Raw genomic sequence first — 22,546 nt, 5'->3', positions numbered from 1 at the left:
TTATTGTAAAAATTGAAATATAATTTAGAAAGTAAAGTCGCATGTAATTCCTTCTCCCAGAAATAATTACTATTGTTCACAATTTTTTTCTAAATTGTGTTCCTTTTATATATTAACTCATGTAAATTGCATATATTGCTTTCTTTTTTTTTTTTACTAAAATGGAATATGCTCTCCTAAATGAATTATTCTGCAGCTTGTTTTCACATGTAACAATCACTCATGGATGGTTTCAATGTCAATGTTTTAAAATTTCTCACTCATTTTAACTACTCAATAGTATTCACTTTCTTAATAGTTATGAGTTTCCCAAGGTTTCTGAAACCTATTATTTATCTATTCCAACTAATGTTTGTCGCATGCCTGCCATTCCAGGGTCTGCATATTTGGCAGTAAGCAAGAAGACAAAGTTCCCACACTTAAGGAGTTTATGTTAAAGTCATAAGAAATAGATAATAAACACAAATAAACCAAAATATTTCAGATGATGAGAAGTGCATCAAAGAAAATAAAAATAAACACGGTAATGTGATGGAGAGTGACTGGGGACAGAGGTGCTCACGGCAGACTTCTAAAGGGACTTTTGAGCTCAGTCTAAAGGTAAACAGGAACCAAGCCCACAAATATTTAGGGGAAGAGAGTTCCAAGCAGAAGGCATTTATGGGCAAGCTTGCCTTGTCTGAGGAACAGACAGGCCAGTGTAGCTGCAGTGTCGTCTGTGAGGAGGAATGTGATATAGAAAGAGGTCAACAAAGAAGGCTCTGATAATGTGGGATACATAGTAGGCATTCAAAAATGTAACTGATAGATTCTTTGTTAATGGCAATAAATACAATTTGAAAGGTACAACACGAAGAAATATGCAGAATGGGAAAAATGTCCCATTTCAGTCTCTACTTATAGCATTCCATGAGACATATTGAATCCAAAGGCTGAGCAGCACCTAGAATGTTTCAGGTTTTTTATAAGGCACCGTTAGGATGGCCATAAAATGTTTAGCCCTTAAAAATACTTTTTACAGCTCGGCAGTATGTCTGAGATTACTTTAAATGTTAATCAAATGTTTCATAAGTCCACTGTTTTTAAGGCTGTTAGGAGTTTAAGGAACTTCTTAAATATCATCTCATAAAAAAAAAAAGACTCTAACAAGATTAACTTACATAGAGAAAATATGTCACAGAAGACTTGGTATATGACTTGAATTCAATTATTATTTTCTTCCGAGGAGGAAGCAGGATTGATTCTGCACTGGTCCCCAGCAGGTTCTTGAAAAGATCTATTTTTTTCCAAATGAAAACATATCAGTGGGGATAAAACTCTTTATAGTCTATAACTCAGAAGTGAACTTTTATGAAACACTTTGGCATGGTGGATACATGTCCAGTGGAATCATATAACTGAAAGATCTAGATCGTTAAGTTCCCAGTGACCCATTAGGATAAACTTTGAGGCAGTGGAAACCATATTTGTTGACACATTCTTCCATTCAACTTTAGACAGGTGAAGGGAAAGAACAGCATCACATACTTATAGGCATATTTTTTTTCTTTTTGTTAATTATTTTTTTAATGTGTTTTTTAATTCCCAGTGGTGACAATACTCTGAAGGGACACTAAAGAAACAGCAAGGGGGGAAGTTACAGAGATTGAACCCGGGACATTAAAGGTGAGTAGCAGCTACAGGGCAGTAAAATACACTTACCTTAAATTTATAAAGATCTTTCATTTCTCCGTGAGAAGATTTGTGCCGATTTGCTCTGTTTAATTGACTTCCTTTAGTACACTTTACATCCTTCACACTGAGAGATATAGATGAGTTAACTCAGAACAGCAGGACAGTATTTTTGTCAATGCTGGAAAAGCAAATTGCTCCTTTCAATTACTCAATTCCTTTCCTGCTGGACCAATACACACAATCAAGTTAAAGCTTACAGGAGACGTGAATGTCGTTCCTCCTTCCCCAAAGGATATTCTGACCAAGAACCCATATTTCCCTTTGGGTTTGGTTTGGTTTTGCTGCTACCACTGCAGCAATGAAGGTGGCATTCATTGTCCCTTGCCATTTAATGGAGGTAATAATTGCCAGCCAGCAGGACTGTGATGCTAAAACCAAGAGAAAACCTTTTCAATCATGGCACCTGCATTTCAATCCAAGCTCCTGCTGTAGAACACTGGAGAACAAGGTGTAAATCAGTTTAAGAACATAGTTCTGCATTCAAGGCATTGTGGTTTACAGGTCCCCAATGACTGCCATCTATCTTCCTTAGCTGTAGAGGTGTATAATTGAACTAAAGAGAGACTTGAGTAATGAGGTTGAGAGTGGCAGCTCCATTGCTATGGGTTAATAGTGTAACTGCTGGATGCTTTCTTATCCCCTAAAATGTAACAAAATAGTTTAGCAGCCCCAATTCTTCAGAGTGACACTTGCTGAGAGTCTATATTTTAAAATAGAAATAGATTTTTATAAGCAAAAAACTATAAATCTCTCCCTCCAAGCGAGTTCCTCAAATACAATTATACAAGCCATTCTCTGCTGGAGGAGAGACTAATATGAATACATGCAATAACCTGTACTTCTTTTGGTGGGGAAATCATTTTTAAGCCTTTATTTCTCTTATGCGACAAGCAGTTGCTTTCTCAGCCTCCAAGGGGCTAGGGAGGGATAGCATTCCACATCGTGTACTGCTGGGAGCTATAGCCAGAAGACACACATTACTTCAAGTTTTCTTCCTTTTTTAAAAATTTTATTTGGTTTGACCAGTGAAACTCAGGAAATATTGCTTTTAGAGAACTCCTTTTTTCCAAGACGCAGTACACCTGCAAATGAATATTTTTTCTTTTGAGGGTATGTAGTTTTCATGCATTTAACAGGCCTTGACCACAGGAAAATTGCTGTGTGAGGACATTAGTAGAGCATCAAAACCGAACAAAGATGTAACCACCTCCTTGTGGAATTCTCTGGGAGTGTAGTATTGCCTGAACATTGAATGAGCTTGTTAACACAGTCATTTAAAATGAGTTATTAGGATTACATGGGAGGTTTCAGGGGCTCCGCAATCTCTATCCTCCCCCAAAACTAGACCCTATAGGTGGAAAACCACCTGCTTGCTGACTGGGGCTGAAATTCCATCATTGGACATTCAATCCCATTGCACAAGATATTCTCGGCTAACATGAAAATTTCTCTAGATGGAGTAAATTATTAAATAATAGTAATAACAGCAACTAACCCTTACTGGTAGCTTGCAACGTTCAGGAGAGTTCTAAGCACTTTATATTATTTAACTTTTTGTCTCAAAACAATCTACTAATTGTCCCCATTTTACAAATGCAAACACTGAAGCAAGAGTAGAAAAGTTAATTTGCCCAAAGTTATAGTCACTATAAGGCAGAGCTGAGATTGTCTGACTTCAGAGCCCTAGGTCTTAACCACTCCATTAGTGTGGATAAGTTTATCAGATCCATTAACTGGAGGAGAGAAGGAAAACCGGGAAGGTTGAGAGAGCTGAAGTTTGCACTATGAGGAGCTTCCCCTCAGAACTCACAGCTCCGCCTGGGACCAGCCATGGGGGTGGTCTGTTGTTGCAGACCTGGTGATGTCACCAAGTTTTCTTTAAAAACAATACCACATCACTTACACCATTAGTGTGTCACAGAAGGGCATCAAGGTCAAAATTATTTCTATAATAATATATATTTGCCATTTTCACTTTGTTGACCTTTGCAATGATGGTACAAAAACAAATGGTGGGTAAAATGGCTGGCAAATCAAATGAATTAAGACAATGGCACTAAACATTGAATTCTTCTCTGTCACACACTTGCAATAAAAATATGACAGTTTCATTTAGGAATGACCTTGGTGAAGCAGTAAAAATTATTAATTTCATTAAATTTGACCCTAAGGACATGTGCTTTTTTAATATTCTGTGTAGGGGCTGGCCCAGTGGCGTAGTGGTTAAGTTCGCGTACTTCGCTTCGGCAGCCCAGGGTTTGTGGGTTCGGATCCTGGTCACAGACCTACTCACTGCTTGTCAAGCCATGCTGTAGCAGCGACCCACATACAAAAAATGGAGGAAGGTTGGCACAAATGTTAGCTCAGGGCTGATCTTCCTCACCAAATAAATAAATAAATAAATATTCTCTGCAATAAAATAGGAAGTATGCATAAAACTCTTCTGCTGCATATCCAAAGTACCCAAGATTCCCTCAAGGAAAAGTCCTCATGTGCTTATTTATGTTACGAGTTAAACTAGCCACATTTTTCATGGAATACTATTTTTCACTTGAAAGAATGACTGACAGACAACTTGGGTATTTGCTAGATACATTATCTAAAACAAGCCCACCACACCAAGGAAAGCAACTGGCAAGATTTGGTGCCAATAATAAAATTTGAAATTTCAAGAGAAAATTAGAATGTTGGGAAACTTGTATTGGCCATCGTGAGCTTCTCAAGCTTCCTAAAACTTGAAGGCTTTTGTGATGAGCTTAGTGGTGGTATTAACAAATGTGACTTTTTAATATCGTATAATGAAACATGTCAACAATGAGAAGATCTGTATAACTCAGTGAACCAGTTTTTTCTGGGTGATCAATGTATAATGTTCATGAATGATGTTACAGAATCATACATGGTATCATAATTCATACAGACTCATACAACGTATGATGTTACAGAATCATGCACGGGTAAAAAATCCATTGAAAGTATTAAATAGACCAGTGGATTTTAATGTAACAGAGTATGCAAAGTTCATTGATATGTTTTCAGATTCCACATTGCAATTAACCTTTAAGAAACTATCACCTGTTGAGTTTGACTCATATATCAAAAAAGAAATTCACAAACATCTGAGAAACCTAGTAAAATGCTTCTCTCTTTTCCAGCTACATATCAGCATGCGGTTGAATTTTCTTCAGACACTTCAACCAAAATAACATATTGCAACATATCACAGAAGCATATATAAGAATCCAGCGGTCATCTATTGAGCCAGACATTTAGGAGTTTTTCAAAAATGTAAAACTATGCTGTTTCTCTCAGTTTTTTTTGGGAAACATAGTTATAGATTTTATATTTATATAGTTATAAATGTTTATGTTAACACATAATGGGTTTATTATTGTTATTTTTAAATTTAATTTAAAGACTAATAAGTAAACATTTTTAATTTTCTGTTTTTCTTTTGAACACAGTAAATATCAATAGATGTAATCTACATAAAAGTTCTTTGAAGTCTTCAATAATTTTTAAGAGTGTAAAAGGATCCAGAGACCAAAAAGCTTGAGAACCACTGGAATATCCCTTAGGATGGATTTGGCTTCTGACCATAGAATGTCCAACTGACAGGCTTAATGGGTAGAATGTGCTTTCTCTATGAAGAGTTTTAGCCAACTGTGAGAGATAGAGGGAACAGTACTCCACACAAGACTGTTCTCTCACTCCTGACATCAGTTGCAAATTTTAGGGGTTCCCCAAACCACCTTTAGTTTCAATAATTCACTAGAAGAACTCATAGAACTCACTGACAGCTGTTATACTCATAGTTTATTGTAGAGAAAAGCACACAGATTAAAATCAGCCAAGGGCAGAGTCCAGAAGGGGTCCAGATGTGGAGCTTCCAGTAAACATCTCTTCATGGGGTCGAGGACAGTGTTAACTCCTCCCACTATATATGAAAACCCACAAACTAGTGCCGACCAAGTAAAGCTCACCCAAGTCTCAGTGTCCAGAGTTTTTATTGGGACTCAATCACACACTGCCTCCATGGCTGATCTTTAGTCTCTAACCCTTCCAGAGGTAGGTTGATCCAGTTAGTCTCCAGTCCATCCAGAGGCAGAACTGATGCCCCTCCCTCCACCAAAAGCCCCCGTTGTAATTCAAGTTGTTAAAGTGCCTGGTGGCCAAAGCCTCCGGCAAACAAAGACATTCCTATCAGGCATGATGATCCAAGGACCTAGAGATGACCACCCAGTGGGCCAGGGCAAAGGCCGGGCTTCTCTTTGGGTAGGGTTAATCCTTCACTACGTATTCTCTTACTAAGAAGACTTGAAGTAGGTGGTAGCAGTGCTGGTTCAACATGTCAATGATATTCTCAAGGACCCAGGCTCTAACGTTACCCTTCACAATCTTCATTGTGTTGACTTTTTCCTCATTCCTGTCACCTGGATGCTAAATGGCAGCCCAAATCCAGGGATTTTATCTTCTCACAGCATTCAAATGGAGGAAGCAAGGTGCGTGGGAAGGTAGGAAGAGAGGAGAAACATTCCCAGAATCCTCCCAACAATGGTCAGAATGATTTCACTCCAACTTCAGAGTGTAGCTGAGAAAACAGACTTCTGATTCTTTTGATGCACTGTTTCCCAGGGACATGGGAGGGCTGTGATTGGCCTAGCATGATCACAATTCATCTCCCTGGGGCTGAACTCACTACACTCACAGCAAAATCAGTAGTTCCCAGGGGGAAAGAAAAATGACTTTTAGGTAGAAGAGCCCTTCTCAAATGTTCATGTGCACACAAATCTCCCCTCCAACAAGAGATTTTGTTAAAATGCAGATTCTGATTCAATAGATTTAAGATGGGGCCTGAGCTTCTGTATTTCTTAAAAGCTCCCAGGTGATTCTGATGCTCGTCTACGGATTGCAGTTGACTAGCAGAAAGTCAGGAAACAGTGTTTGCCACAGTGAGCCTGCAAGGAGATACAGATAATGTGTCTCCCATAGGAATGAATTTGTCCCCTGTTCAACTACTCCATGGATTAAGCTATACCATAGAATTACAGGTGATAGAATTTCAGATCACATGATATTATTAATAATTGTTACAGATAGAATTTATGAGAGGTTACTATGTACAGGACTTGACACGATTTCATTTAATCTTCATAACAACTTCATGAAGTAGGTATTCTTTTCATCTCTATTGTATATATGAGGAAACAAAACCTGGAAAAGCTTAAGTAAATAGTTCTTGGTCAACAGTTCTTGGGAAAGCTTGAAACTAAGTCTGTTGGCCTCAGAGCCTAAACTCTAAAACACTAGAATATTGGCAATTCCTTTTATCACATAAATAACTTTAAAAAATGACTTGAGATTTCACAGTTAGTGGCAGAGCAGACATTAAACTGCATTTTTTGGTCCCAACTTATCAGCCTAATTCCCACTATTACACACAATAGGATTCTAGTGGATTTTTCTTCTCTTTGAAATAAAACATCTCTTTTCCAAATTGAGTGTCCTATTATCTTCTAAACATAATTTGACTTCTTTCTAAACCTTCCCATCATGTTTCTGATCCTGGCAGAAAATGATGTAAGGAACTCGTGTAGTAGGATACTGATCACAAATAAATGCACATCGAACAGGCTTTGAGTTTTTTTAGTTGATTTGTCTGCATTTGTTCTCTTTTGTTCATTTGTTCATTCCTTCATTCATTCATTCGACAAACACATATTGAGAAGCTGCTATATGCCAAACACTGTCCTATATGTAGACAATATGGATGCAGTTTTGAAATAATTTTTAAATCAATAGGATAAAAAAATATTTTGTTGAAAATGTACCAATGTTGCAGGGATGGTTCCCCAGCTGTTTAGACACAACCACCTCTTTCATAGCTTTCAACCAAGGAAAAACCTATATGTCTGCATCAACTATACTTCATCATTTTTCCCCAACACGGTGTAATCACAGGATGAGTTTTAACTGACCTCATCTTCTCAAGAGAAGGTTAAAGTCAGTTTTCATTGGCAAGCCAAAACTGCAAGTCGGGTAGCCAGAGCATGCGCTGAGGAGAAACCATTAACCTGAAATAACACCCAGAACCAAAGATTCTCCCCCAACGGAACCAAAGGACTGGGACACGACTGGAACTTGAAGCCAGACTCTCATCAGAAGTGAGGGGTCCGTTGTCTAGGAAGATCCAGTGTTAAATCCCCTTTCCACACATATCCTAAATGTTTAAAGCCCTCCTATCAAAACCTACCTCACCAGTGATTCCACATACCAGCCAGTTCCCCATAACCTCTTAAATTTTGCCCCAAGCCCTGGATCAGGGAGACAGGTTTGAGTCTTGCCTGCTGTCTCCTTGCTGGTTGACCTCACAACAAAGCCTTTTCTCAAAAGCCGGTGGAGTGATTATTGGCTTTTTATGTGCATTGGGCAGAGAACACTCTTTTTCTGTGGTAACAATGGATCCCTACAAACACTAGGCAAAATAGACAAGAAAGGAGAAGGAGTAATCTTTCTCAAGAATGCAGCTATGTCTGAAGCTATTTATTGCAACATTCTTCTCTATGAGCGAGATATGTCAACAATGACTAGTAGCTTAGCTTATAAATCTAATAATAGAAAAATGCTTAAGTAAATTATGGTGCATCATCTTGATCAACTTTTATATCATAAAACAATTATATACGCAACATATATAATTAAACAAAAATAATTAAAATAATTATAAATTCTAACATTATGAAAAATATTTAAGAAGATGCATACATGGCAAGTAGTTAAAATGTGTTAATACTAGGTGGTAAGCATTATATTATTTTCTATACTGCCAAATGTTTAATGCAGTTCAGAATAAAAAAAGAGAAAAGAATAGTTAACGTACTGAAAGGCAGATGCAGTCTTCTGAATTTCTACCATCTAGAGAATTCATCCCCCAATTTCCATCCCCACTGTGACTGTCTTAATTCAGTTCTTTCTATTTCTTGCCTAGATTACTAGAGCAGTCCCTTTATTTATCCATGTGATCACCAAAAATTGGTTAGGCCCTGGAGATATAGAAATGAAAGACTCACACTTGCCCCAAATCGCTTAGGCTAGGTTCTAGATGGTGCTTCTCAGTTAGTCCCCCAGCCTCTGGCCTCTACACTGCTTCTAGGAGTGATCTTTCTAAAATATAATTTTGATCATCTCTAAAATCCTTCAGAAGTTAGCCATTGCCTCTGAATAAAGTCCAAAGTCCTTAGTGTAATTTACAACGCGCTTCTCATGCAGGTCCTATTTGCTTTTCTAGTTACATCTGTTGCCACTGTTATCCATCCCAACCTAAGTACCACCTCTGCTAAACCTCATGCCATTCAATGAGTTCACATCACCACTACCTTTTCACTTATGCTTACACTGCCTTTTTTCCCACCCAGAAGCCTTTGCAGCCCTCGCTCACCTGGTCAACAGTAGCTCAGCCCCGGGATTTATCTCAGGCTGAGTCTTCTGGGAAGCCTCCCTCCCTCCCACACTGGGTCAGGTACCTTTGTCGGTATTCTTCTCATTAGTAAGCCAGTACTTACCAATGTCATAGCGCTTATTACTCTGTATTACATTTTTCTACTAGTCAACAATCATCTTTGTGACGGGACAGTATCCCTCATTTCAGACAGCCTAGTGGCTATGCACAAGGATTTTGGAGTCAAAGAGCTTAGATTTGTATCTCAAGCATGCAATTTGGTTACTTAAAAATAATTTAGTTACTCTCTGTAATTAAATGATATAATACAGGTAAGCAGTGGCCACATGGTGATCATTCAACACATTTAAGCTACTATTATTTCTATTACTTCTTCATCTCTTTATCCCCACAGTGCCTGACAAGTGTTCAATGAGCAATTGATGAACAAAAATACGAATGAAAGAAATAGTAGCATCTTAATTTACGGCTGATCATTTTTTGATTTGGACATTTCGGCTGGTGCCTTTGTGCGTTGAAAATACCTGGAAAGGGCATCCCAGAGATAAAGGAACCACTGAACAAGCAAAGGCCATAAGAAGAGGATGAGAGGATGATCAAGGGAAAGAGATATTGGAGGGAGATTCACAAGCTGGGGCAGGGAGGAAAAGAAGAAAAGGAAGGGATAATTGGAAGGTAAGTTAGACTCCTGCAACTTGCTAATTACAGTGTTGCCATTTCCTATTTGCAGTAGAAATCTGTGGAACTATCTCTATAGCACTGCATCACTCCCTCCTTTCTTCTTCCAGGAAATGTCTTTCTCTGCCCATGGCCAAGTCAATTGGTTTGAGGTGGTGACTGACCCAAGCTGAGCCAATGAGCCCAAAGCTATAGCATGTATAACCCACAACCATGTGGATCACTGTATTCATGCAGACTGGAGAAGTATACAGCCACCGTTCTGGGAGGAAAGAGAGGAGAATGAGGTGGTCGTGATGTTCAAGGAAGTGTTTCTCATTGTCTCTGAGGCTCAGATGTCCCCATGAACTCTCTGCTATTTGGGCAGTCCATGAAATAAACAACTCTGTACCCTTCCATTGACTTCTTTCTGCTTACACTAGTTTGATTTGGATTTCTATCACATGCGCTCAAAAGACTCAGAACTAAACTTTATCTATTTGGCTCCATTTCCCGCTGTATGTCTCTATGCACCTTCTGTTCTACTTGCTCTAAACTACTCCACATACCCTAAAAAAAAGTATTGATGCATTTCACGTGCCTTTGCCGCCTTCTAATCTGTTATTTCAGTGCAGAATTCTTTTTCTTTCTATCTAAAGCCGCCCATATCTCAAGCCTCAAGTCCAATACCACCTACTCAACTACACCTTCCCTGGTTCGCCCACCCCATCACATATCTCATAGCATATCCATGTCATGTTGTGTATTTCTCTATTGTTTTTATCACCAGCTCTGTATTATGGTTATTTTACCACCTGTCTCTCTCACTAGATTCTATTTCTCTGAGAAAGGTTCACATATTCTCTGATGCTTTAAGCCTTAGTACCTCAGTCACAGCACTTAGCTGGCCTCAATGAAGGTTTGTGGGATGAGTGATTAAGGTGGGAGGCTATCTTCTTAAAAGAATTTGTCATTGGTGTCTCTCTAAAGATGTGGAGTGAACGTCTTCTTTTTTTGTGATATCTTTTCCTGCAATTGACAATGTCTCCATTCTTTGTATGAATGCCTTGTTTTCCTGATTTGTCTTCACTCTTATCCTGCCTTGACCAAATTTATTTCATTATAAAAATATTTCATCTCAGAGCCAGATGCTCCATTTACTAAAGTAACACTTTATCTGGATAATGTGATTTTGTCCATCTCTTGTTTCTCTTGTTATTATCAGACCTTCCATTTACACTATTCAAGGTGTTTTTTTTTTTAATATGATCAACCTAGACATTATATTTATTTCAGCATAAATATATGTAAAGTCAATATACGGATTTTTTATATTTGCATTAAGTTCTGTTCCTTATTGCTTTATACTTGATGCCACAAAAGCTGAGGGTGGGAGGTCGAGTAAAGAGGATATACCCACCCACTATCCATATATTAGCTTAATCGAGCAGTTTGTGATCAGTAAAGATACAACAATCTCATTATAATAAAGTTTCACTGAAGATAAATCATAAATCTTGGGTCAAAGGAACCAAAAATATAATTCAAAAAGACTTGTTGGGGGCTGGCCCTGTGGCTTGGTGGTTAAGTGCGCTCGCTGCGATGCTGGCGGCCCGGGTTCGGATCCCGGGTGCGCATCGAGGCACCACTTCTCTGTCCATCCTGAGGCCGAGTCCCACATACAGCAACTAGAAGGGTGTGCAGCTATGGCATACAACTATCTACTGGGGCTTTGGGGGCAAAAAATAAAATAAATAAAATCTTTAAAAAAAAAAAAAGACTTGGGATTTTGAGAGTGGAAGACACTTAGGTATCAGAGAGAACTGAGTTCAAAACTCACTTACCTCCTTTACTAGCTGCAAGACCTCATACAACTGAGCGCGCATCTTCATAAATAAACTTATTCCTGAAGCAAGGTCTTAAGTATCTGAGGCAGATTAAGTGCCTCAGAGAGATTTATCTGCATAAAAAGTAAAGTTTGAGTATCAAAAGCCCCATTAATGATAAACAAGGGAAATTTGGAATGTGTAGTATATGGTAACATATTTAGATATATAATATATTTTATTTTCAGTTGCATTAATATATTAAAAAGACTAATTACAAGTTAATAAGAAAAAGGCGAAGCCCTGGACAATAAAATGGGCAAATAACACAAATAAACAATTCACAAAAATAAACATACAAATTATCAAAAAACCTTTGGAAAAACTTTTAAAATTTTCTCATTCACTAAAAACAGAGGAACATAAATTAAAAATTAAGAAAATACAAAATATTTTACATAATTAATTATAAAAGATAATTATATATTAGATTGCCAGAAATTAGAAAACAATAATAACATCAAATAAGGAGAGTATAGAAATTCTTACACATTGGTGGCGGATAGTTACAACTTTTTCAGAGGCTAATTGGGCACTAACAGCCTTAAAAATGTGCATACTTTATACTTTTGACCTAGAAATTTTGCTTCTATGGGTTTATGCTAAAGACATAGTTGAACACATGTACAATGATGCAGCGTTTTTTTTTTAATGGCAGAAAATTAAGAACAGTCCAAATGACCACCCATAAGAAAAAGATGAAGATTAGAGATATTATTTAGCACCTGTATAATGGACTACTGTTCAATCAATAGAAAAAATGCAAAGAATATTTCTTGACACGAAAATATATTGGAGATAAAAAAATGTTTAGTAAAACAGAAGCCATGAAATGTGGAATTAGAAAAAAATTATGCCCAGATAGAATGATGCTGAGACTTTGGCCAATGGTTTTTCTCCGAGTAGTAAGATAATGGGTGATTTGTGATTAAAACAAAATCTTTGTCTTTTTTGTGTTTTCCAAATTTTTCTTCATTAAGCATTAATTCAGACACCTCTTGTGACCCATCTTAAATCCTTTTTTACTCAATCCACTGCTGTGGCGCACAGCTTCCTATAGATGGAACGCCCCACGCCTTGTCTTCTCGTAGTTTCTCCACTCTTCTCTGATAGTAGGTGACACAGAGAGTTAACACCCCACAAGGCAACCCTTAACCAGTGGAGGTGTAATCATTAGATCGTTAGATAAATCCTCTAATCCTCTTTCCCTTGGGTGGACAATGCTGAGATGCATTTTTAGGGCCCTTCAGCAGGTCCCAAGCAACTGACTGCTAGCTGTCCATAGTAGTGACCAGATCGTGGCAGTGCTCAGAACACCAGAACAACAGCAAACTTTTCTACTGGCCTTTTCTCCTTCTGTGTCATTCTTCCCAGTCCCTCCCTACTCCTCCCAAATAAACTTTACCCACGCAAATAAACCTTGTCTCAAGCTTTGCCTGTGGGGGCATCCAGGCTAAAGTATGCATATATTAATTTCATCGCAATAAAATACAATAATACTAAAGCATTTGATATAATTTTAATACACATAATTAAAGGCTCAAAGTTCTAAAGCATGTGAATAACAATGACACCAGAGATTTTTTTTTTATTGGGATTTCTGGGCTCCTGAAGCCACAGAGGAACTCTCTGTTGCCCATTAGGCAAGCTCAATACTATACAATATTTTTCCCCTTAACTATTTTCAAACTATTCCTTAGATTTTGTAGGAAATAGATCTGCATTGCTGCTAGAAATGGTGCGGAGGTTGTTGAGCAAAGGATACCTGTTCCCACCTCCAGGGAAGGAGTCCCACTGCCTGGAGGATAACAAAGAGTATAACAATGCACACTACCAAGGGCTGCAGTCCCAAGATGCCAACCCACTGCAGTTTGCAGGTGCTGAGGTCGCCAAGAAAGACACGACTCAACAGAAGGCACTGGATGGCACAACACTTTACTCACATAATGAATAGAGCAAGATCAGCTTCAATAGAGAATGTTGGTCCTCTGTGGCCAGCAGGTCTCACCCCACAGAGGATGCAGGGAGATGGTCTGCAAACAGATCCCTCTTACACTATAGGCAAAGGACCTCATTGCGTCCACACCGAGAACAGATAATAGCAGTGGGGTTGGCCAGCTGTCATATGATGCACACACTTAAGCAGAAGAAAGAAGTACACATCAAGTCTAGAACAGGGAAAAAATATTCCCCAAAAAAGACATGTGCCTAGCACAGTCTGTGAGGGCTCTTTGTCTCTCTGAGGAAATGTTCTGGACCCAAGGCATATTCTTATGTGATCATGCAGGGGTCAGAAAGACCGCACACATGTGACTGCCTTTCCCAACAGGGATTCTGTGGCTTAAGACATAACATTAATAGTAAGCAATCCGCAGCAGCCATGGAACAAAATCAGCCTCTAGGCTGTACATTCTGTCTAGGTGAACCTTTTTGTATAGGTCAGCAGAGTTATTTTTTACAGGAGTACCTACCTTTATGGGATTAGAAAGTTCCATTCTTTTTCTAATTACCTCCCCCTTTCTGGCAAGCCTTGATAACCTAATTCATTGGGGCTCAGAAGAGCCACAGAAATCTACCATTAAAATTGATTGATGGCAGTCATTTCTCATGTCAGAGGGAAAATTAAGTTTATAGATATCATCTTTTCCATTTTAAGTATTTCATCCACAACTTTGGCCTAAACTTTTGGCACCTGGTTTCATTGGTATCTACTAGAATATAGTCTACAGTGATCTCTGACTTAGTACAGTCACTTACTTATTTTGTAATATAAACTTGATTACCTTATGATGTTCTACAAAATACCATTCCTTTGGGTGGCTATGCTACCTGAAATTGTTCGAAACACAATCCTAGGGGAGCATATTTTAGTTGTTGTTCATTCTATTTAGCTTCCTAAATATTTGTGTGAGTGTTTTACAGGAATTGCCCCAATGTTGAATGGGAATCATAGTGGTGGAAAAATTAGAATCTGGCCAAGATTGCTCTGCAAGTCTTCTGACTTTGGATCCTATTCTGTTTCCTCTCCTTGCCTCTAGCAGGAGCCCTAGAGAAAGATTTACAGAGGAACTGGCATTCTTCTTCTGATGCAGCCCCACTGCCTCGCACAGTCAAACCTTTGATCCTAGTTTGTTGGCCTTATTCATAACCAGGTAATCATTGGAAGTGATCATGTCATAACACAGTGCAAATTGAAAGGTGAATTCTGCAGCAAAAACTTGCTCTAAGAGATGAACTGAACCTTTTGGGCGAGAAGCTGTGTATCTTAAGAAGCCTCAGGTCATGTAGGACTGATGCATTGTAGGATGTGAGAAACCCAGAGGAATATGCAAGGCAGGAATTGTCCAACTGAATGAGCTGAATGGTATAGGTATAGTCTGCCTTCTGCATCCATCGGTTCCCGCGTTGGGGGATTCAACCAACTGCGGATCAAAAGGCCTACAATGGTTGCATGTACAAAATTTTTTCTTGTCATTATTCCCTAAACTATACAATATGACAACTATTTACATAGCATTTATATTGTATTAGGTATTAGAAGTAATCTAGAGATTATTTAAAGTATATGGGAGGACGTGGGTAGGTTATAGACAAATACTACAGCATTTTACATAAAGGGCTTGAACATCTGTGCATTTTGGTATCCACAGGAGTCCTGGAACCAACCCGCCACAGATGTCGAGGGATGACTATATTCTATAAGAGAGCAAGATCACCATTGGTGTATCTGGTGGATTGTGAAAACAAGAAAGGAGTCAAGTGGACTCTTCTCAGCAAATACTATAAGTGCTTTGGTGATCCTAGCTCTAGAAATGTCCTGCAAACTTTTCATCATAGCCAGAGCCCTTTCTTCAAGTCAAATCCCAGGGGAAGATCCAACCAGAGCTGTTCTCTTTGAATTGAGACTATGGATATCTGAAGCCCCTGTGATGGTTAATTTTATGTGTCAACTTCACTGATGTGTCAACTTGACGATAGAGTGCCAGTATTTGGTTAAACATTATTTCTGGGTGTGTTGGTGAAGGTGTTTCTGGATGAGACTAACAATTGAATCGGTGGACTGAGTAAAGCAAATGCACTCCTCAGTGTGGGTGGGCCTCATGCAATCCATTAAAGGAACAAAAAGGTAGGGTAAGAGAGAATTCTTTCTGTTTCTGCTGGCTGTCTTCAAGGTGAAGACAAGCTGTATTCTCCTGTCTTCAGACTCAGACTCAGGCTGGAACTTAGACCATCAACTCTCCTGGTTCTCAGATCTTCAGACTTAGACTGGAACCGCTGGCTCTCCTAGGTCTCCAGCTTGCTGACTTCTCAGGCTCCACAACCACATGAGCCAGTTCCTTATAACAAATCACTTATCATATTGGTTCTCTTTCTCTGGAAAGCCCAGACTAATATATCCCTCTAATCTTCTTCCCAATTTCTTCTCCTACTCATCCTCTCCAGGAGCTACTATGGGTGCATTTAGGCAGATTTCTGGATGGAGGCTCTAGCCAAAAAAATGTGATAAATTGCCTGAATACATACCAGTCCTTCGTCCTTCATGTCAGAGCAGCCTCTGGCATGAGGATTACACTACGATTTACCGAACTTGGCTCATCTATCTTCCTAGATTGTCTTTGACTACCTGTCAGCCCTGGAAATTATTTACCTCCCCAGAGTTTAGACTAATCCCTACTTTTTTTCCTTTCATTGCCACACTGCTTATTCACCTGTCAGATAGCAACTATATTTCTTTTAGCTTCAGGGAGTCTATTGCTTTGAACCTACTGGGTAGATTATAGGGTCTGAGTATCTTAATTTCTGGGAATTCCACAGACTCTTTTTAATCATTGGAGAAATCTGATCACAGCTTTTCAATTTTGTCTATCTTTCACATTTCTTTAAACCTGAACCTATCACTGTATCAACATAAAGAGAGAGGATATGAGTCCACTGGATAATTTTCCCAGTATCACTCTCCAAGGATGAACCCAGGCTGTCCCTATAAAGTCCAGAACCCATGGGTGTAGAGTGATAATTTCCCACTTTTTTGGTAATATTGGGGAATGGAAGGTGAGGATTGACCCTGTTGTCAAGCCAGAACCCTGGTCATCAATTTTGACTCATCCCTTCCTCTTGCACCCCACATTCAAGCCATCACAACATGTTGTCAGTTATACCTACTAAATACATCTCCCATCCCCTACTTGTCCCTATTCCTATTGTCACTGCAGGGAAGTCACACCTACTTAAGGATTAGGCTCTAAACAGTTGAGGCTAGACGTAAGTCATGTATACTTAGATTACCTTTGAAAATTCCTCAGGAAGGTGCCCCAGTGGAGATAGACATACTGTTTCTCAGCAAATCCACACAGATAGTTTTCTCTCTAGTGTTGGAAAAAATTGCTGTTTCTTCCGTTGAATGCTAGAGATTGGTATTTCGGTGCCATACTGGATGAAAAAATATATATATATTTGAACCCTAGAATGACATTTAGTGTAGAGAGATGCCTGTGCCATGGGAGGCACAGAAACTGATGGAACGAGGGTATTATATCTCCCATTTTGGGCTTTCTTTGGGACACACACTCTTTTATTGGATGGTGGAGTGGAACTGCCAGCATTATTTAAAGAGCTATTTCTCTGTGTCTTTTTTCTTTCCCCAATTCCCTCCTCTCACTTTGTCCCTTAGAGCATATAACTGAATTCCAAGAAATATATGACAGGACTCCCCTGTGTTTATTTTAAGGTACCCACACATCTTGTCTGAATCACAATGACAGTTTTCCAAAGAGACTCTCATCCTCCAATATTAATCTTCTCCAATCCATTCACCACTTTGTAGACAGAATGGTAGCTCGAAAACACAGATTTGATCATGACTCTTGCCCTACTTCCCTGCGTAAAATCTTCCAACTGCTTCCCATTGTCCTCGGGATTAATCTAAAGTCTTTGGCATGACGTAGGAGCCCATCACAATCTTCTCCCTGTTCTTTGAGTGCCTCTTCTCTCACCCTTATACATATCGACTGCCACTTTCAGTGAAATAAACTACTTACACTCTTTTAAAGGGCAATACTATCTCTTGCCTCTGGGTCTTTGCACTTGCCCTCTGTCTCCACCTTGCCCTGCCAACTTCTCCTCATCCTAAGGTCTCAATTTAGACATCATCTCCTCTGGGACCTCCCTCACATATCTATAGTTCTGCCACTTCTCCTGCTGGCTAAGCCTTTATGTTTCTAACCCATGGCTAGGAGCTCAAAGTCCCCAGTGAAAGCAATTACTCCATATTTTTAACACTCTAAGGAAAGTGAGAGACTCAGAAACAATTTTGTTCCATGAGGCCATGCTGTTGATTTGTTTTCCTGTAACACTAGCTAATTTACAACTCAACAAAAGCAATAATTATTATTATAATTACAACATCAATAAGAACAAACACTGATGTTTATATTCTAGGCGTTCTTCTAAAATATCTATTTTTATATATAATAAATATATATATACTTTTTAATATTCACAGAATCCCCATTACACTCTCATCTAACAGATGGGGAACCTGGGTCACAGAGAGAAAAATTAACTTGCCTGGTGGAGACAGAGAAACATACATGCTGCTTTGCAGTAAATTCAACACAGCCAGTCTTTCTTTGAGTGTTGGAATAAACTGGAAAAACCAGGATCCAAGCTTGAGTAGTTGGATTCAAGGACTTGCTTAACCAGTGTGCACTCGGCTTCTCTCGTTTGGTTGGACTAACTTCTGGTACAGACTTCAGTTTGCCAGTCTTTCCACTTGCTAGTTGCTCAATGGAAGTTCATGTTGCCTTGCACAGAGAAAGTATTTAAAAAAAAACACCTTCACCTTAGAAGACTTATTACACAAGCACGAATAGATTGCTCCGTATGCCCTCCCCCACCATTACTGTTTACCATAACTAGGAGCCCTTTAACCACAACAGTCTCTCTTTAAAAAAAAAAATTGTTGAAGTCCACCCACGAACCATGCTGAACTATTTCCCTGGACTCCCCCGATCCAGGCATGATGCTATTTGTATTCATTAAAACTGATTAAGGTTTTCTTCATATTTATCACCAGCTTGACTTTCATAGCTGAGGTTTATTCTGCTATCAGCAGGATTCCTGGTCTCCTTTGGAAGTTTTCAAAGTGAAAATCCGAGAACACAAATGAATTCTGGCAGCCAGAAGTCCCTAATTTAGTGTGTGGGTTCCAGCGAGTTGAGAGGAGCTGTATTTTAGGATAAAACAATGAGATAACCCTGAATTAAATCTCTGGTGTATTCATCACATTCTTTTCTTGGATTCATGTGCCGTGTAAATGTACTTGACATGATTCAATTACGTCTTAAATTCCTGATTGCTAAAGCTAATCAAATAATAAAGGTATAATATACCAGTCATATTTACAAAAGTTGTGTAGAGCCATTGACCCTGGAAAGGGCATTTTACCTCTAATTGTACATTATGGGCAATGTTGCCCCTACAAATCATAAAGAGTAATCATTAAAATGCTAAAATAAGATTATGAGTTCAATGAAAGGTAGGGGCTCTCATTTAAGTTTTATTAATGTTGAAAGAGCACGAGGAGCATAAATGGGGACAAACCATCCATAGCATCATTTTCTGGTCTGCTGTGTGGCTCTAACCTCAGGACTCTTACTTACTGTGATGACCAAATGCCTATAAACCCTTGCACATCTGAACAATATCATTAGAGAGAAAGTTCTCATGCATCCCTCTCTGGATTTTTCTGTTGAAGTAAGTAGAAGACTTTAGTTTAAGAAGAATATGGGGCCGGCCCCGTGGCTCAGCAGTTAAGTGCGCGCGCTCCGCTACTGGAGGCCCGGGGTTCGGATCCTGGGCGCACACCTACGCACCGCCTCTCCGGCCATGCTGAGGCCGCGTCCCACATACAGCAACTAGAAGGATGTGCAACTATGACATACAACTATCTACTGGGGCTTTGGGGAGAAAAAGGAGGAGGATTGGCAATAGATGTTAGCTCAGAGCCGGTCTTCCTCAGCAAAAAGAGGAGGATTAGCACGGATGTGAGCTCAGGGCTGATCCTCCTCACAAAAAAAAAAAAAGAGAAGAAGAATATGATATGTATATTCATGGCCTTTTCCATTTCACACCTCTGCATACTGCCCACATTGGCTGGAAACAATGGGCATCTTCTGAAGTTTGAGATGTGCCTCCCATTTGCAAGGACACATGGCTGCCACTTATAAGGATGCCTTGCAGGCTCTTTCTTTTCAGCACTCTGCCACCAAACATGCCGCAAGGAAAAGAGAAATCTGGCAGCAAACTGTCACCTTCTGGAGTCTGTCTGATGCTATGCTTGGGTTTGTGTAGAAAGAAATACACAGGCACTTCATAGCTTTTCTCAATAGTGTTGTCTGCCTTTGGCTTGTATTTCTTCATTAGAGAGAACTTTCTTTTTCTCCCTAGTATTCTTTCTACGACCTTAGATTCAAAGAGAATAAAGTTCTATAATTTGGAACATAAATCCTTCCCATCTTTCAGACTTGGCTGAAATCCTACCTCTCCATCCCCTGAGCACCCGGCTATTCTAAACTCCCGTTGACCTGCCATTGTCCGTACTCTGTTAGATCCTTATTCACTTTTCATGTGTTTGTGTCTTATCTTTCCAACTAGACCAGGAACTCCTTGAAGATAAAGACAATGTTACACTGTTATCATCCCCACAGTCCTTAAGCTCAACACTTTGCACATCATAGGCACCTGGTTATTACCTTTGATGGATTAATTTATCAGAAAAAGCCACTGGCTGACCCCAAATCTAAGCTCCAAATTAGAGCCACTGTGCTTTAGATCAGTGCTTCTCACACCTGAATGTGCACATTACTCACCTGGGGATCTTGTTAAAATGTAGCTTCTGATTCCCAGAACTGTGTGGCGCCTGGGAGTCTGCATTTCTAACTCCCTAGGAAAGCCAATCTCGTCAGTTCGAGGCTCTTATTTTGAGTAGCAAGATCTTAGACATAAAGAAAATTAGACATGATTAAATCATTTAGGAATCATTTCTTTGCTTCTTATGCTTTTGCAGAGCCACACGTGGATCACACTTCTGGCTGATGCGATCTATCGAGTTTAGAGACTTTTAGAAATATTCAATAACCAATGAAAGGTCTTCTATATAATAATAATAGCTAGTGTGGCAGGATAATTCACTGAGGTAGTAATTTGCATTTGTTCCCCTTTGTTTCTCATCCATTTGCTCTGAGCAGGTAGTCAAATCCATTCAAATTCTTTGCTGCAGAGACTTTAAGAGGCAGGGTGTGGGAGAGCAAGAGTTGCGGAAGACAGCCCTTCTTCCTGTCTCTTTTGAAGTTTGAGTGATTGAAAGGATCATACTAGGCATTCTTTGGGGAGGGGAGGGAAGAAAGAAAGAGAAATGGAGAAAAATTTTCCCTAGGCCTGGAAAGGAGAGGCAAATCAGTGTATCTCATAAACTTAAGAACTACTTGGAAAGTGTGACAGGTCAGGTCCAAGGTGCACGAGGCAGGCAGGGCCCCAGGTACTGGGCTCCCGCTCTGCCACATGCCTGTGCCGTGGAAGGCAGGGAAGCCATAGATTTCTGGGAATACATAGGCTCCAGAAACGGGCATCACAATAGCAACGAGAGTGGACTGATGCTTGGAACGGCCTGCAATGCTTTCCCATTGCATGACTAGCCCCCTCCCCTCACCACCACGCAAACACCAAATTCAGTAACTAGACAAAAATGTAAAAAAGAAAAAATGAGAAAGGGAATCACAATAACGTTTGGAAATAAATTTGTCAACCTAGCAGATGGAGTTTGAAACTGGGTTTAATTGGATTTTAAAGAAATGAGTCTAGGAGACATGTCTTATTTAATCAAGTGTGTGAAGTGAGATTCATACTTGATGAAACATCTACTGAGTGACGATTTAAAGATGAAATCAAATCATGTCACCTTACCCCCCAACACACACACCTTCCCCAGCTGTAAACCCTCCTCTAATGGCTTCCTATTCCACTGAGAATAAAATCCAAATTCCTTCCCATGAACTACAAGGCTCTGGGCTCTACATGTGCACTATCCAGGATGGCAGCCACTGGCCGCATGTGGCAACTGAGCGCTTGAAAGGTGGCTGGTCTAAATTGAGATGTTCTGTAAGTGGAAAATGCCTGCCAGGTTTCAAAGATTTAGTAGGAAAACAGGAAGAAAGAAAGAAAATAGAAGATACATTTCTGGTTAATAATTTTTATAGTGATTACGTGTTGAAATGACATTGCATATATCGGGTTAATTTCACCCATTTCTTTTTATTTTTTTAAAATGTAGCCACTAGAAAAGTTAACAATACATATACAGCTCGAATTTTACTTCTAAGCGACCGCACTAACCTCCAGCAACTGCCCTCACTAGACCGCACCTCCCGTCTCCTCCTCCCCAGTGTCCCAGCCTCACCTAGGTCCTCCAGGAGACAAGGCGGCCGCCCACGAAGGCATGGCGCATGCGTGGTTGGCTCTGTCCAAAGCTCTTCCCCCCCAGACTACTGCTTGGCTTTCTCCCTAATTTCATTCAGCTAAGACGCTGCTCAAAAGCCACTTCTTCAGGGAGGCCTTTCCTCACCACCCTGCCTAAACCCACTCCCATCCTGCTCTATGCCCTGGACCTGCTCTCCTTTTTCACGTGGCATCAGATTGCCCGCTGGTCCATTGCCTCCCTCACCCCACTAGGATGCCAGTGCCTTGTCTGTTTCCTTCACCCACGCACCCCCAGTACTAGGAAAGTGTCTGGCGTGCAGTGGGCACGTGATAG

Source organism: Ceratotherium simum, chromosome 37, assembly GCF_057802395.1.
Source record: "Ceratotherium simum simum isolate JZ-2026a chromosome 37, ASM5780239v1, whole genome shotgun sequence".
NCBI lineage: Eukaryota > Metazoa > Chordata > Mammalia > Perissodactyla > Rhinocerotidae > Ceratotherium > Ceratotherium simum.
The sequence above is the reverse complement of the archived record's forward strand: the minus strand, read 5'-3'. Positions refer to the sequence as shown.